At 40.8% G+C, this 16,414-nt stretch overlaps 1 protein-coding gene across 3 annotated transcripts in view; it reads left to right on the forward strand.

Moving 5' to 3' along the window:
• The first annotated feature begins 2,622 nt into the window (after nt 1-2,622).
• TPX2 (TPX2 microtubule nucleation factor) overlaps nt 2,623-16,414 on the forward strand; it is a 60,467-nt gene continuing 46,675 nt past the window's right edge. For 2 of the 3 annotated variants that reach the window (XM_020990696.2, XM_020990697.2), the window contains exon 1: nt 2,624-2,798. The gene's annotated coding sequence lies outside the window, so the exon portion shown is untranslated. Of the gene's footprint in view, nt 2,799-16,414 lie in introns of all 3 variants that reach the window. The other variant, XM_020990698.2, reaches the window with a different exon arrangement.

Raw genomic sequence — 16,414 nt, forward strand, 5'->3', positions numbered from 1 at the left:
ATGGTAAGCAATCTGACATAGGTGATACGCGTGCAACCACGCTAAACATATTTCCACATTAGTGATGTTATGAAAGCCTGAAATAGGTTTTGAGGATGAGGGCACAGAATCGGGGATTAAACAGGAGTTAAAAGGAATTTTCCAATCCTAAATCAGAGAGTTATCTGGGATTACTGGATCTCAACCAGCACTAGACAAAGGGAAGGGGGTGGAGTCAGTTATGCAGATTTTTGTTGGCTGTTCGGCTAGGTGAGTGTTCTTGTTCAGTAGTCATTTAGTGATTTACCCAAGTCACACAGCTGGTGTCTGAGGTCAAATCTGAACTCAGCACTCTATCCGCTGTGCCACCTAGCTGCCCATTCTATAAAGAAAGGAATTTTTAAAAGTGCCAAAGGCTCATTGCTCATCAAGCTCATCAAGCTGATTGGGGTCTCCCCTACATACAGAACTGAACATAACACCCCCAGATACGGTCTCACTAGAGTCTAAGTACAGCACAATTATCACTTCTCTTATGGACATTTCCTCTTTTAAGCAATAAGCATTTATTAAGCACTAATTATATGTGAAGCAGCAAGAAGACTCATTTTCCTGACTTCAAATCTGCCCTCAAACACTTCCTACCTGGGTGACCCTGGGCAAGTCACTTAACCCTATGTGCCTCAGTTTCCTCCTTTGTAAACCGAGCTGGAGAAGGAAATGGCAAACCATTCCAGTATCTTCGCCAAGAAAACTCCAAACGCAATCACGAAGTGACACAACTAAACAAAACAACAAAATGTATCAAACATTGTGTTCTGCAGTGAAAACACAAACGAAAAAGATCGTGAGCTCGCTAGACGCTAGAAGGTAGAGATAAATTGTTTTGCATCTTTTTGTGTCCCTAGGGCTTAGCACTGGGAGTAGCACATAGCAGGAGCTTAAATAAATGTTGATTTATTGAAAACAAAGTCCTGCTCTTGATGGATTTATGTTCTACTGGGAGGAAACAACATAAATAAATAAGTGGGGGAGAAGGCCACCAACTAATGAAAAGAGACCTCTTGAAGGAGGGGAGCTGAACCTTGAAGGGAGCTCCAGGAGGGGAGAAGTGAAGAGGAAATATGGTAGTGCCTTCCACAAAAATAAGAGGCTGCCAAAGTTAGGAGGGTGAGTTGACTCAGTTTTGTCATCTGTTAAATGGGAATGAAAACATCTGCAGTGCCTGCCTCGTGGGATTGTTAAGAAAGCCACATTTATAAAACACATCTGTAAAAGTCACAAAGCCACAGCAACAGGCTGGAATGTTACATAGGCCTGCTGTGTCTGAGCCGTGATCCTTGATGCTGGGAAGGCGCCAGCTGTCACTTCCACTCTGGGGATTCATCCTTCAGGTGCTCCAGCCTCTCAACTGCACCCCTCCTTCCTAGAACCAGAGGACCACGACCTAGCACACTGCAAGCACACTGATTCCTAGGGAGGAGGGGAAGGACTTGGAAGAGTCCAGGAACTCCGTTGGTCGGGGGCTGGGGGAGGGGTATTCTGCTTGCCGATGTGGAACGATCCAATCGGTAGCATCATAGGGAACATTTTGAATTAACTCAATAATGCTTCTAGAAGCAGGATCAAGTCCACATTGAATATCAGGAAAAGGGATGTTTTTATCCACAACTATAAGTATGTTGCAGAACTTCATAGAGGCTGAATGGGATGTCCCAGTGAAGACTTCTCAGTGTAATTAAGGTAATGAGTTCAGAAGGTAGGATAGGGTTAAGAATAGATTTCTGTGAGTTATTTTTTTTTAGTGACATATATCAGTAGTTAAAATTTGTCTAGTGGTTAAGTCTTAACTTACATTTTAATCTTATTCAAATGCATCTTTGCTCCTAAAGGAATCTGGCTCCAGAAAACCCTTAAAAGGTTCCTTATCTACTCCCCTCATCTCCCTTTGACAGGATCTTTTTTCAGATGTCTTCCAGTTCCCAGCATTGTCTGTTCAGTGCCTAAGACCTTCCAAAATAATTGTAAATTATCTTCCTAACTGCACATTTTTTATTGCTTCTTTGACATTATCTCAACAAACTAAGAAATATAGAGATGTATACTATGTCCTTTGTCCTATGTTAGAGTCTGGCTTGTGAGATTGTGAGCCGAGTTAATGGACAGCTGTGAGGGAGGGGGAATTGAACCTTCAGGGTTATATAAAATCGACTTCTACCTCTTCGGGTGGTCTCCCCTCATCAGAGCTTACTGATGGAGGGACACCCAAATCTCGAGATTTGAAATAATAATAATTACAGCTATAATAAATTAACTTTCTGCTTCTCCTTGGACACCTCTGTGTTTTGTTTTATTTTTAATTTGAGTGGCATCCCACACAAGGCTAAAAAAAACCCCAACTTAAACAAACAACCTAGGCTTCCCCTAGTGAGTAGAGCTGGGAGAGTCCTGAGCTCTCCTTCTCTTCCTAGAAAAAAGAGCTTGAGCCGATCTTGGCGCAGGGCCTTTTGGGTGATGTAGTTTCCTTTGAGCCTTCTTCTCCATTGGTCGAGGCCGGCCAAGGACAACATTTCCCAGCAGGCTCCGGAGGGCCGTAACTTGGTTGCGAAGGAGGAGGGTGTATTTTGTGTTCCCTTCCTTCCAGTGGGCTCTCGGCCGTAGCTGCTGCCTAGCGGGCCAATCGGAAGGCGCAGAGCCCCCGCGCTCCACGTCCTCTGATTGGAAGATTCAGACTCAAAAGTCCGCTTTCAAATCTTTAACGGGTAGCGAGTTGAGTTGCGGCAGCTGGAGGGATACTGCACCGGCTGTACGGACTGGAGGTGAGTGAAGGGGTTGCCTGACCCCGCGTCCTCTCCGTTTGTTCTCCAGCGTCAGTCCGCTCCCTCTCTTCGGAGCCCCGCAGCCTCCGGAGGGATTCGGGGGGGCGGTGGCTGTACCACGCCTTGTGGACGCCGCCTCCCTCGCCTAGTTTCCCGGGGCTTCTCCCCGGCCTCGCCCGTAGAGCTGGAGGTCTGGGTGGGCCTCGTTCCCTACCTCCTCCTTTCTTATCCTCTTCCTCTTTTCTCCAGAGAAAGTGTTGGGAGCGTTGAGGGGTCCAGCCGCCAGCCTCGCTGACTGGGGGAGGGGAAGCCTCTGGCATAACAACAGCAGCTCCCGTTTTATTGTGTTTTCCTCTCTGCAGCCCAGAGATAGGGAGAAAGAAGGTGGGCATCATTGGCCCTCTTGTACATCCCTTCCCGGGCTTTAGCATCCGCGTCAGGCTCCGGGGAAGTGACCGACCTAAGATCACTCAATTTCTGAGAGCTCAGGTTTTCTGGTTTCCAAGCATGTGGGTGGGTGGTTTGTTTTTTGTTTCTGTTTTCTTATATTTATTTAAAGGATTTAAGGTTTACAAAGCACATTTCCTTCCACTACCTACTGGTTGGGTTGTTAAATATTGTTCCAATTTTACACATGGGAGAAACTGAGGCTCAGCCAGGTGAAGTGATTCCCCCTCCCCACCCCAGTCACTATTAAAGTCTGCAGACATTAAAGACCTACTATGACCTCAGCCCTATGATAGGGAGTGGTGATGAAAAAACTTACTTTTCAGTGGAAAGTAGATTTGCAATCGAAAGAATTAGGTGTGAATCTCCACTCTGCTATTTAAAACCTCTGTGACCTGGGCAAGTCTCTTCACCTCTCTTAGCCTCAGTTTCTTTACTTGTGAAACTAAAGGAAGAGGGACTGGATGATGTCCAGGGCCTCTTCTAGCTTTCAATCTATGATCAATCCCTACCCCCTCAAGAAGCTTGCTTTCTGTTGGGCAGACTAGAACATGTACATGTACATAGATGAGTGAGAGTAGTAAAAGACTACTGATAAGTGGAGCCGGGGGCCAGTTAGTAGTTCCCAAGTTGGGACTCTTAACTTATCTTTTATTATCTATTGATATTCTTCCCACTAGGAACAGATAGCATTCTTATTTTAAACACGTGGAAACGAAACCTGAGAGAGGGAGTCATCCTAGAGTCTGGTCAGTTACTACCCATGTGACCTTGGATTGGATGTTTAATCTTTGTAGGCCTTAGATGGCATCTCTGAAATGAGCAGCTCCTCTTCCTCCTCCTCCTGCTTTTCCCTCCTCCCCCTTTCCCTTGGAAGAGATCATCCTTGTGCTTCTTTTGTGAAGCAGCAGCTGAAGAGACCCCCCCCCACCCCCACCACCACATTTACTGTGGCCAGGATGAAGGAAGGGGTCAACACTGAAAACAACGACCACATTAATTTGAAGATGGCAAGGCAAGATGGTTCAAGTGGTGCAATTTAAGATTAAGAGGCACACACTACTTAGTAAACTAATGGAAGCCTATGGTGAATGACAGGGTTTGTCAGTAAGGTAGATCAGATTCCGATTTGATGGGCAACCAATGAAACAGACACATCTGCACAGCTGGAAATGGAAGATGAAGATACAATTGATGTTTTTCAGCAGCAGATAGGAGGTGTCTACTGAAAATATAGCCTGCAACTCTATTCCAGAACTGTGCTCCCAAGGAAAACAATACATTCACAATTAGAAAACCAAGATTTGGTTCATCCACTTCCTGACTACTACAGTATAGTTTTCTCTCTTCTTTGATTCCCTTCCCTCATTCCTTTATTATACATAAAGTAACAGGTGTATGTGCACAGGCATAAGGCGTTTTTTTTTTAACTAAGTGGCTGATGGTATGTTTTGTTTTGATCAACATCAAATGAAGGTGGGGAAGGGAAAAAACAAATTGGTTCTGTAAAAATGTCCCCTTTTTCCATTAGTGGCATGCTCATTCAACTTTTATCTTTACATTCCAGTAAGTTATTTTGCTCTCGCTGTTGAACTACAGCAACAAAAAACCTACAGAAAAATCCTTGCATACCTTGTTTGACTGGATGATTTCAATGTTTTTCTTTTATTATTGTAAAACCAAAGATGATTTTATAAATTTTTTTGTACGTAGCTGTTACATATGGGGTAATCTCTGTCTCTCAGTAGCATTTTCCCTTCAAGTCAAACATCTTGTTGTTTAACTAAACTTCTTGTTTAAAATAAATAAAGTGAAGGGGGTTTAGACTAGAACGTCTCTGAAGTTTCTCCTAGCTCTGAGTCTCAACCTAAGTGACTTAACCAGTCACACAGGTAGGGAGAACTCTCCCTCTCAGAACTGAGGTCTTGTAGTGCTCCCATCCACACGATATAGTTGAAGGAGCATCAGATTTGTGGTTGGAAGATCTGGGTAAGGTTTAAAACACTATAGAAACAAAAGTTATCAGTCAGCCAATGAGCGTTAATTAATCACTATGTGTCAGACACCAGTAAGCCCTAGAGATAAATCTAGTACCTTTTTACATGGCTTCACTTCTGATTTCATTCTCTTGTATTGATGTTGCATCTTTCTCCCTTGGACATCTTTTTCCTGCCTCCCCAATCCCTGGTTATCGTGAGGGCAAGAAAAGCTCTTGAATCCCCAGTGCTTTTCCTAGGACACTTCTTTTGTTTAGGTGGTAATAATGCCCAAGTACCTATTCTGCAGTGGACTTTGCTTCTCTCACAGTGTTCCTGTTGAATTTCTCTCATTCATTATTGTAGGCAGGGCTTCCTATGTGCTAGACACTTTGGGAATGCAGAAGTATGAAATGTAGCACTTACTCCAAAGGAGCTTCTTTTCCATTTAAGGATGTACAAAACATTTTGAGACTAGTACAAGTTAGTTTCTGATATATCTTTCAAGGAACCTTGAATGATTTTGATGTATGGATCCAACATCTTGTTGGAAGAGAACTTTCAGGTGCTGTTTTCTGGTTCCAATTTTTTTTTCTGTGATCAATAGACAATAAGCACATTGAATGAACTTGTATTCTCTACATTTTTCAGACTGTTTGTGATGGTAAAGATGTGTTTCATTGTACAATATAACAAAAGTCTGCCTGTTTCCTGCTAAAATCCTTCATTGAAAATGATCTGTGTGTGTCAGTGGGTCTCAGAGATTTTTTATAGCTGTGAGACAAGTAATACAGTCTCTTATGTGTTGAAAATATCACCCAGAAGACAATAGAGACATGCATGGTGAGTGTCAGTAGGTTAATAAAAGTCATCAGTGAGGAAGAAGAACAGCAGTAAAATAGAAATAAAGAAAGTCGTCAGAAAAATGTACAGAAAAGAATATGGGCTGGTCATATTGGGGACAGTTGAACAGCCCAAGTGTTCAACTGTTATCCTTTTTATGTCAAGAGAAAGCAAGAAAGGCCTTCACCTTATGTACATCTTGATCTAACATGGCTTGGCAGTAATGATTTGGGATCTATGTTGTTGGAAGGAACATTAAATGAATGAGATAATAGATTCATCTTAGTATAAACTGGTTTATCCCTTAGTGCTATATTGTATGGTACCTGCTGTAAGGCCTAATAGTAGCCAGGAGGAGAGAGCTGCCTGGAGGAGCTAAGAAGAAGTAGTGAATTATCTGTCAGTAGTGGTCTTCAAGCAGAGCCAGACAGACACTTTTTCACAAAGCTATGGAGATGTTTAATGCTTCAGGTTTGGATTGAACTAGCTGGCCTCTAACAGTCTGATCACTGAAGGATAGACTAATTTTGGGAATGCTTTCATAGAGAAGATGGAAAAGATTTAGCTTCCTTAACTACAGGTCCATGAACTTAAATAATTTTTTTGGCAACTATATTTAATATAATTTGTTTCTTTTATAATCTCATATATTTTAATTTTATTCATTGAAAAACATATTTCTAAATAAGGGTCCATAGACCTCATTAAGCTGCTAAAGCAGCCTATGATACAGAAGGGGTTAAGATTTAGATAGAAGAGAGAGAAGAAATGAGGGGAATGAGCATATCTTGTGCCCAGGTACTATCTCTTAACTATTGTCTAATGGACTAATGTTTAGACTTTGTCCTCAACATGATTTAAATAACCAGTTGATTACATTCAGCCTTTTTGGAAAGTTGTCTTAAACTTCTGTTTGAATTATCTGGTTTAAGAAGGGATAGCTTTCCTTTAGCATCTATCCAGCCTTAGGTTTGTCGATTCAGCCTTCATGAAATTGACTTCTCACCTCACTAAAATGGGAAATGTCTAATAGAAATTCTTTGTTGTCTTATTTGGTACAAGTAATTAATTACTTTTTTTGAAGTGAACATAGTTCTTGAAAATCTCTATATGTTGGCCAGAGAGCAGGGAGACACCTCTATCGCCATTGATTTCTACCTAGGGTCTCAGGTGTTAATTCATTAATATGAAAGCGTTAACTCCATTAGTGAAACAAGAATCTGTGATAATCCAAGTTAAAGAAGATGACTTGTCACCAGGAAATACATATCATTTTGTAAAGGGGGTCTACAGAGTATTACTCTGCAGTAAGAAATTATAAGTTCAGAGCGACATGAAAAAATCTGTATGAAATGATGCAGAGTGAAATAAATAGAACTTAATAAGATATATATACAATGAAATAAAATATACAGTGTATAATATAATAATATTAACATTGTAAATGCAAAGACTTCCTCTTTTTTTCTTTTTGGTGAGGCAGTTGGAGTTAAGTGACTTGCCCAGGATTACACAACTAGTAAGTGTTAAGTGTCAGAGGCTGGATTTGAACTCGGGTCCTCCTGACTCCAAGAGCTCCATTCACTGCACCGCATAGCTGCCCCAAAAAGACTTCTAAAAGGAAGTTGAACTCAAGAATAATTGAAAAACCAGTGAAGGTTCCATGGAACAGATGATGAAACATACATTGGGACCCCATTTTCCTTCACCTAGGATTATTCCTCTTCTTCTCTTATCCCTCCCTATACCACCCTATTCACCCCATTCTCTGAGAATTATAACCAAATCACATTACCAGAAATAAACCTGGAAAGGGTGAAGGGCATGGTGGTATGTTAATGGACTGCTCTTTTGTTCCACTCTACCTTGTGACTCCTTTCCTGGCCACTGCTCTTCCATTGTCTTTCCAGGTTATTAGAACAAGCTTCTTAAGGGCTGGGACTCGCTCTCATATTTGTATCCTTGTACTTGGCAGGTTGTAAGAGCTTAACGATGGTTTTCATTCATTCGTCTTGGCAGTCTTGCCAGGGACTTGGGTACTGACCTTCTTAAAGCTTTTCCTTCTGTATCTCCCTTGGCTTCCCTCATTCAGAAGTGTTTCTTCACAAGAGGTGGATCTCTTTGAGAGTATGGTAATCCATAATCGTCCACTAACATTTCTTTAGTGCATTAAGGTATACAGAACGCTGATATTTAAAACAGCTCCCAAAGAGTAGTGGGGTGAATGTTATGTTCATTTTATAGATGGAGATCATGGGTTCAGAAAAGTTAGGGGACTTGCCTAGGATTACCTAGCTAGTGAGTACCAGGTGTCTTAACTCCAAGACCATTGATTTTTTTTTCTCGATATACCAGGCTGCTTCTTCCCATTCCCACCATCCAGGGATTGCAAAAGTAGCTAAGTTTGGTGCACAAGTGCACAGCTATTGCTATCATAATGACACTGGCAAATTTTTTTTCACAGGATGAACTATTTACTCATTGGATTGTCATTTCTTCAACCCTCTCTAGGTATTCTGTCCAACCATCTACTCTGGGCTTTTGCCTCCTGTTCACTATCTGTTCTTTCTCTCCCTACCTCTTTTACTCCATCTAGTTACCTTAACACCAGAAGATTTATACCCATGCCAAGTCCTGCTTGTTTCTTCTAGGATGGGCTGTTGGCAAAAGGTTGCACTCCAGTCTTTCAGGTGATTTGGGAGAGGTTACACTGGGCTTTCACTCCCAGCCTGCGGGCAAGTAGACCCGCAGACAGACATGTCATTTTGAGATTTCTTTAGGTATTTTTGTTTTGTCTCTTGAGGTCTCTTGAAGGGTTAATTCTCATAGATTGTTAGAGCTGAAAGAGACCTTTTGAGCCCAGCCTAACAGGTTGTTCATTCAATACTTGATGCACCTTCAACTTAGTATTTTTCTTCATTTCTAGTGAGTCCTTAAACCAGAACTTTGTTATTTTGAGTACCAGTATCATCAGTTTTCACTTAGGGCCCAAGGCATGACTAAAAGTGGACTGTTACTCATAGACTTCTGGAGGTAATGGTCTATCCCTCCAGGGAAAGTAAGATCTTGAATTCATTTGTTCTCTCCCTACGAGAAAACTTCTTACTTTTTGAGGATAACATATAAGGGGTGGAGTGAGGAAAATGTTGGAAATATTCTATTTGCTTCATGTTTCTTGACAGTGATGGATTAAAACAAGTGTTCTTGTGTCCTGTGCTGACTTCTGGGTGTTTGGATGCTGGGGGATTGTCATTGGATTTAAAATTGACCCAATTTTGGAAGCTTCTTAGATCTGTTTCTGTAAACAGATCTGGTTTCAACATTGAAGAAGTTAGCAAACTTAAATGTGGAAACACAAAGTCCATTAAACTTCCTTCAGACTTAGTCTGACTTTAACAGTTAAGACTGCATGCTGGATTATGTTGCCATTTACTGGCTCCTGTTAATCCCTTACGTACAAGAAAAAAAATATGTAGGTGTTTTCTCCCTGGGCATGATGAAAATAACTTGACTCCATTTAACTTGTGGTGCTGTAACTAGATCTCTCCTCCCTTGTGAAGGGGTGTCCCTCAGGGAAATGGCTAATTGGATGGCTATTGGTACTTGCTACCTTGTTCTTTTCCTAGATTATTTTGCTAATTTTGACTTACCACCAAGAAGTGATCTGTACCTGCTACTCCCAAAACTCGAACCGTTTCATGATTTACATGATTTATTTTTTTCTACTATTTTAAATGGCAAAGTTAGTTGGGAATCTTACCTTAAAGTGCTTTACAGGAAAATTTGCTGGGGTACTTTATGATTTCAGTTTCAAAACACAGAAGAAAATAATCTTTTGAAAGCAATTAAGTGTCCAGAGGTTTAACTTTGCATTTTGGCCACTGCATCGTGTAATTTAATTTGCAATTTTTCCTCATGGAATTGAGGCTGACAGAACTTTACAAGGTGGATGGAAGTTAGGGGGCATCCAAGTCTGTTTTTCTTAGAGTATTGCAGCGACTTGACCACTGTCTCTGCACTGCTTAGAATGTACTGTCTTGCAACTAACTGCCTTCCACAGGCTGTACTATTTGATTTATGGAACTTGTCAAATCTAGTCTATTTTTGGATGGAGAGTGAAGAGAGACAGGAGGCTATGAGTGGCTGATATCAGGAATACGTGGAAATTGAGAGATTGTTTTGCAATTTCTGCAACTTTTTCTTATAAATAACTTATTTTTCTGGTTTTTCCCTTTTCAGTCAGTCCTCTGAAACTCATGCAGAAGCTTAAAGTTTATTGGAAACCCATGAGCTTTATAGCTCACTAACTTTTTTTTTTTTGCAGGAATTGCAGTAGAGATTTAGCAATAGGAACAGGATTGCAAATATAGACAGCTCTAATCAGGGACCAGATTTTCAACAAATGTTTGAGCACATTATAAGCAAAGTGCTGTGCTGGGTATTCTAGGTGTCATATCTAAAGACAAATGTAGAAGACAAATGCTATCCTCACGAAACTTAAAGTCTGACAGAGAGACAACCATTCACTTTTAAACTGTTTTGCCAGGTCATAAGTACAATAGAAGTTCATGGAATGGAATGTGATCTCATTGGCTAGTGATCATGGATTTAGAGCTGGCCCAGGGCCTTAGTACATCTAGGTCATCTAGACCAATCTGCTCATTTCAGAGATGAGGAAATAGGCTCAGAGAGATTTAGTCATTTGCCCAAGGTCACAAAGTTACTAAGTCATAGAGCTGGGATTTGAACCCATGTCATGTGACTCTAAACCCATGTCTCTCTCCACTCTACCACCCTTTCTATGTGTTCATTCTAGGCTGGAATACTCAGAGAAGGCTGAGGGAGGAGGTGTGGGACTTGAACTGAGCTTTGAAGAATGGGTGGTCTTTAGGGAGCGATACATTTTGGGCAGGAAAGACTTAAGTAAAGCCGTAAGCAAAATATAAATAGGTGGGAATATGTATTCCCATCCATGTTACAGGAAGTATTGAGAACATGGATCTGAGAAGAGAGAAGGCTGCTTCCTGGGGAGGGCTAAGGCTAAGTAATGAGGGTATAATCTGATTTGTGGAGACCATGAAAGGCCTGAAAAGCCTGAACTTGACATAATAGGGGGTCTGTTGTAGGTTCTTGGTCAGGAGAGTGACAAATATTCTGTACTTTCAAGTGAAGAGGTGTTTATTAAGTGCCTCTGTGACTTCTATGCCAGGCATTCTGGGGTTCCTTTAGAGAGCTGACATTCACACTCTTGTACTGCTGACAATTGAAAGTCTTAAGATAGAAACACACATCATCTTTTGAGTACCATAGACAAGAATGACGATTTGGTTTTTCTGACACTTTTGTTTCGGAGCATTTTGTCTTGTTTCTGCTATTCATTTACCTTGCATTTCAGTGACAGAAGTGCTACTCTAAAGTTATTTTTGGAGTGTCACCTGAAAGAGAGAATTTTAGGTAATTGTGGAGGTATATAAAACCATTTATTTGGAGCCTCGACTTTAGACATATCTAGTTTAATTACCTTATTGTCTAGTCTAATTGTCTTATTTGACAGATGAGGAAATTTAGGTCCTGGGAGGGGAAATGGCCTTGCCCAGTTAGTAGCAGAGGCCAGAGCATGATTCACATCTTCTGAATGCTAGTTTAGGGCTTTTTATACTACATTGTGCTTTTTTTGCATTTTCATGACATGCATTCACTTGAATTGTAGCATTTGAATCCTCCTCCATGTCAGTGTGTCAACTCTCACAAGCTTTCAAAGCACAATAAAACATTTCTCCTTTCATACCTGGTTGATGTGTGGCACTAAGTAAAAACAGATAGGCAGACAAGCAGATACTTCTGTAGAGAGCCTGAAGCTGGAATGGAAAGATTCTGGAGGTCAGGAAACCTATTCTAATCTCAGCTTTTCTATTTAGGTAAATTCCTTCTGTTCAGGTCTCAGCTGCCTCGTATGTCAGATGGTCTAGATGGTGTCTAAGGTTCTTACTAGTTCTGAACATCTACAATTCCATGTGTAAGATGACTTCCATGCAGTTGCAGTCAAACCTTAATTCAGCAGGAATGCTTGGACAAGTGGGGAATATTTGAGCCAGAAGGAGCCTTAGATATCCTCCCTTCCCTTATATCTTGCCTGAGGTCACACAGCTAGCTAGAGGTAGAGCTGGGACTAGAACCCAGTTTCCTGGCTTGTGGTTTAGTGTTCTTTTCTCAATAGTTTAGGTTTAATGGAATTTACCAGTAAATTGAGGGTTAAGCATCAAAGCCCTTTTGTTTTAGATTTTTTTTATTTTTAGCCCTTTTGTTTCAATCCTTATTGAAAAAGCCTTTCTAAAATCCCAAAGTTTGCTCTTCTGCAATATTAAAAAGAATAGACAGATAAAATGAACAAAATTGGATTTTTACTTGGAGATCTTGTTGGGACTCAATTGTCTTTCCATTTATTAATGTTGGGTACTAGACAGAGTGAAGGTATAGGAGAGAGAAGTCCTCATTGCTTCTCACCTGGATTACTGTAAGTAATTGTTTACTGACTAAACTACTTACATTGTCTGTGTTTCCTCACTTCAAACCTTCCTTCACCTTGCTGCCAAAGTAATCTTAATGCGCAGTTCTGATAATATGACTCCCCCATTTGAAAGCTTCCAATTGCCTGATAAATAAAATTTGAACAATTTAGGTTGGTATTCAAGACTGTATAATGGGAAGCATTCCTTTGCAGTCTTAGGTCTCCTTCGCTAGTCCACTTCACTCATCCCACCTTACAGCCAGCTGGGCTGTTCACCATTCCTCAGCCTCCTTTAGCCCTCTTCTGGCTCTGCTTTTGTCGACCACTGTGCCTGGACCACTGAAATGACAGCCTGTCTCTTCTTGTTGAAATCCTTTTTCTTTAGGACCCAGCTAGCTCCCTTCTTTCTTGAATCTTCTTTGGAGTTTTACCCTGGTCACTCAGTTAGAAGTGATTCTTGCCTCTTCATATCTCTATTGTTCTTTTCTGTGTTTTTATATTCTTATTTGCATTCTAATTATGTGTTCATGTTTTATTTGATACCCCACTTACCCCATATTGTGATTTTCTTGAGGACAAAGACTGTGTCATTGTTCCATCTTTTTATCCACAAAGCATAGCACCTTGTGTTTGCTTCTACCATTTTTCTCCCCGCTCTCCCCAGCCTCTTGAAAAATATACCCATTTCTTGAAACTCTACTCACATGTTATCACTTCTGTGATGTCTTCTCTGATCTTTCTATTTTTGGGCCTCCCTAAGATTTATACCTCTTATTTATGCTCTGTTTTGAATTGTAGTCTTTTGTATGTCATGTATTCTGCTAGATTGTAAGTTTGATGGAGGCAGGGACCATTTTTTTAACTTAGTATAACTTTCAGTGCTGAGCTTAGCTTTCTGAGGGTAATAGTTCCTTGAGTTAAAATGTTGCTGTGTTATGAGAGAGGATGTTTTCTCTTGCTTTCTTATAGGGTAAGTCATAAATAGCTGCCTTCCAATGAACTGGTTCCTAATTTTGCCACACTAAAGCTCTGGCGTTTTGCATCAGAATCAGCTAATTTTGAAACGTGATGCTGAATCTCTTACTTGGCAGCTTGGCTTGTTTGGGGGAATGCGATGACGCATGTGCCTTTTTTTTAAAGTGAGGAGTGTTGACAGAAACTCAATCCTGATTGAGGGTAAAGGAAAGCATCCAGTTCCCACCATGCCTGCAGCTCTGTTAACAGTTGGTTTTGGCCTTGGCTTATTCCATTTCCCACTTAGCTCCTGTGGGCTTTAAAAAAACTTTCTGTGACCTGAATTTGCCCAAGGTACTTACCTTGGTTGAAATATTGGTGTCATTTCTGTACTTAAGTCACTTGACCTCAGTTTCCTCATCTGTAAAATGAGGAGATTCTCTTAGCACCCCCCCCTTCCACTGGCACTCTGATCACATTGCCAGTTAAGCAAAACAATTGTTTTAATTGAAGAGGGTCAAGTTAGGCTTTTATGGAAGCAGAGGGAAGAAAAGGGTCTGGTTTGCTGGTATATGAATGTAATGCAATATTTTTTAACATTAAGAAATATGAGGAATTCATATTCAAGGAAACATGGGAAAATCAAGCTGTGATATGTTCAGGGTCTCCTGCATACCCCAGGTTCAGTGGCCTAGAAAATATAGCAACTCAAGAAGACAAGTTAAGTTGGCTTCAGGGCAACACTTGTTACCATAAAAGTCCTGCTATAAATATTTTGGTATATGTTAGAACTTTGTTTTTGTCTTTAACTTCCTTAGGGAATATGATCTGTCATGGAATTTCTAGGTCAAAGAGCGTTAACAGTTTGCTTACTTTTATTGCATAATTCCAAATTCTTATCCAGAATGATTGGTCAATTCACAGTTCTGCAAAAATACTAAGATTCATTTTTAAAGTTCACCTAAATATAGGTTAAGTACTTCTCTCTGTGGTGTCTTTTTTTTTTTTCCAGAAGCAATTATCTTTCTGGGAGTTTATGACTTGACTATAAGCTTGGTGTTTGGTTTTAGGAAAAACCCTTCTGTATAAAAATCTGAAAGAAATGCATTTGCTCCATAGGAGGTTGCTTTTAACAGTGAGATATTTAAAATGGGATTTCATTGATGAACATGGTTTATGGACATCTTTAGTGCTCAGGCACTAAACTTAAATTATGTTAGAACTAATAGGTCTGCATGATGAGCTAGTGTTGATTTAGCAGAAATCTAGGCTCTGCTAGCCTGTGAAGAAGTGTGTTTAGGGAGATCCAAAAATCCGTATCTGGTTTTGTAGCTCTTAAAAGGTTAAAAAAAAAATCAAACCAAAAGATACTGTATAAGGTGTTTTACAAGAGTCTAAGGTGCTGTATAAATTTCGGATATTAGTGTTAAATATTCTTATCTTTGCACACCTCCCACCTTGTTTCAGTCCCACAGTCTTGAGTTGCTGTTTTCAAAATGCTATGAGAGGTTGATGGATCGCATTCTCTCCTCTTACCTCCTTCCCTTTTCCCCCTTTGGTCTCTTCCATCACATTCCAGCCTGGGAAGCATGCCCAGTGACCTGGGGTAGACATTGAATCATGGAAATTTTAGATTTTTCCCATGCCCACTAATGTTTGGTTTGCCCAAGTAGGAAAACCGTATAAGATTGTTGGGTACAATCCTCCTCCAAGATTGTCCCAGGGGCATTTTAATCATCATCACTGAGGAATAGTTTGAGAGCCAGTCATATCCTGCTGAATGGCTCCTTGGTAGTGGTGCTTTGAATGAAAATGGAGGGAGAAAAGAAGCCACTAGTAGTTTAATACTAGTAGTTTAACTAGAAATAGAGACTCCAGTTTATCTGGCCTCCAGTTAGAAAGATAAAAAGAAAGGATAGGAGCTCTCTTTTACACTTTTTGGGCTTTCCTTTTTCTAGCTCTTTTGGAACTTGTCTGTAGAAAGACTTTAAAGTAGAGCAGAAAAAGTATTATATGTAGATTTGGGAAATCTGGGTTAAAATCCTAGCTTTGACATTTGTTGTGTTACCACAAACAAATCCTTAACCTTTCTGAATGTCTGCCTTGTGCCTTTTTCCTCCACTTCTTTTTCTCAAGCTTCCTTTTTCTTCCCTTCCCTCTTAGTATCTTTCTTTGCTCCTGTCTCTCAGCCTTAGCTAATTCTGTCTTTTTGCCTATTCTGCCCCTCCCTGTACCTCAGCCTCATTCCCTCTCGACTTTTCTCTCTCTTTCCTTTTCTCCTTCCTTCTGCCTCCCAGCGCGGCCAGGATCCCTCATCCTTCCTTCATTTGACCTGCCCATCCTTTCCACCTGTCTTTGGGAGGCTTCTGGGTATAGTGCAAAGGGCACGTAGGTTCACATCCCACCTATGGCACTTATTCTCGGTGTGACTTGGGGCAAACCACTTTATCACCCTGTGTGATTTGGGAAGTGGACAAGGTGGCCTCTGCTCCCTTCTGGCTCTGGATCAATGATGCCTTATTAGCTTTTTTCCCTTTCATAACTAAACTCCCAAAAAGAGTTATCCATACTTGTTTTCTCCATCCTCCTAAATACTCTCATTTCCCTTGGGGTCTGTGATATTACCTTCTCTTGGCCTTGCCTGCCTCTCTCTCTTCTGTTACTCTATTTCCTTTGCTGGATCACCACTCATCTTCAGCCTTTTGAACATTAGTGTCCTTCAGTGCCCTAAATGCCATCTGTCTTCCCTACCTTGTCAGCTCCCCTAGATTCAGTTATCACCTCCATGGCAATGACTCCTAAAAACTTCCCTCCCAGGCTCTCTCCTGAACTCCTGTCTGATACCCCAGCTTCTGCTGGATGTCACTTGTGTGTCCCGTCAGGATCAC

This window comes from Phascolarctos cinereus, unplaced genomic scaffold (assembly GCF_003287225.1).
Source record: "Phascolarctos cinereus isolate Bilbo 61053 unplaced genomic scaffold, phaCin_HiC Scaffold_2;HRSCAF=192, whole genome shotgun sequence".
Lineage (NCBI taxonomy): Eukaryota > Metazoa > Chordata > Mammalia > Diprotodontia > Phascolarctidae > Phascolarctos > Phascolarctos cinereus.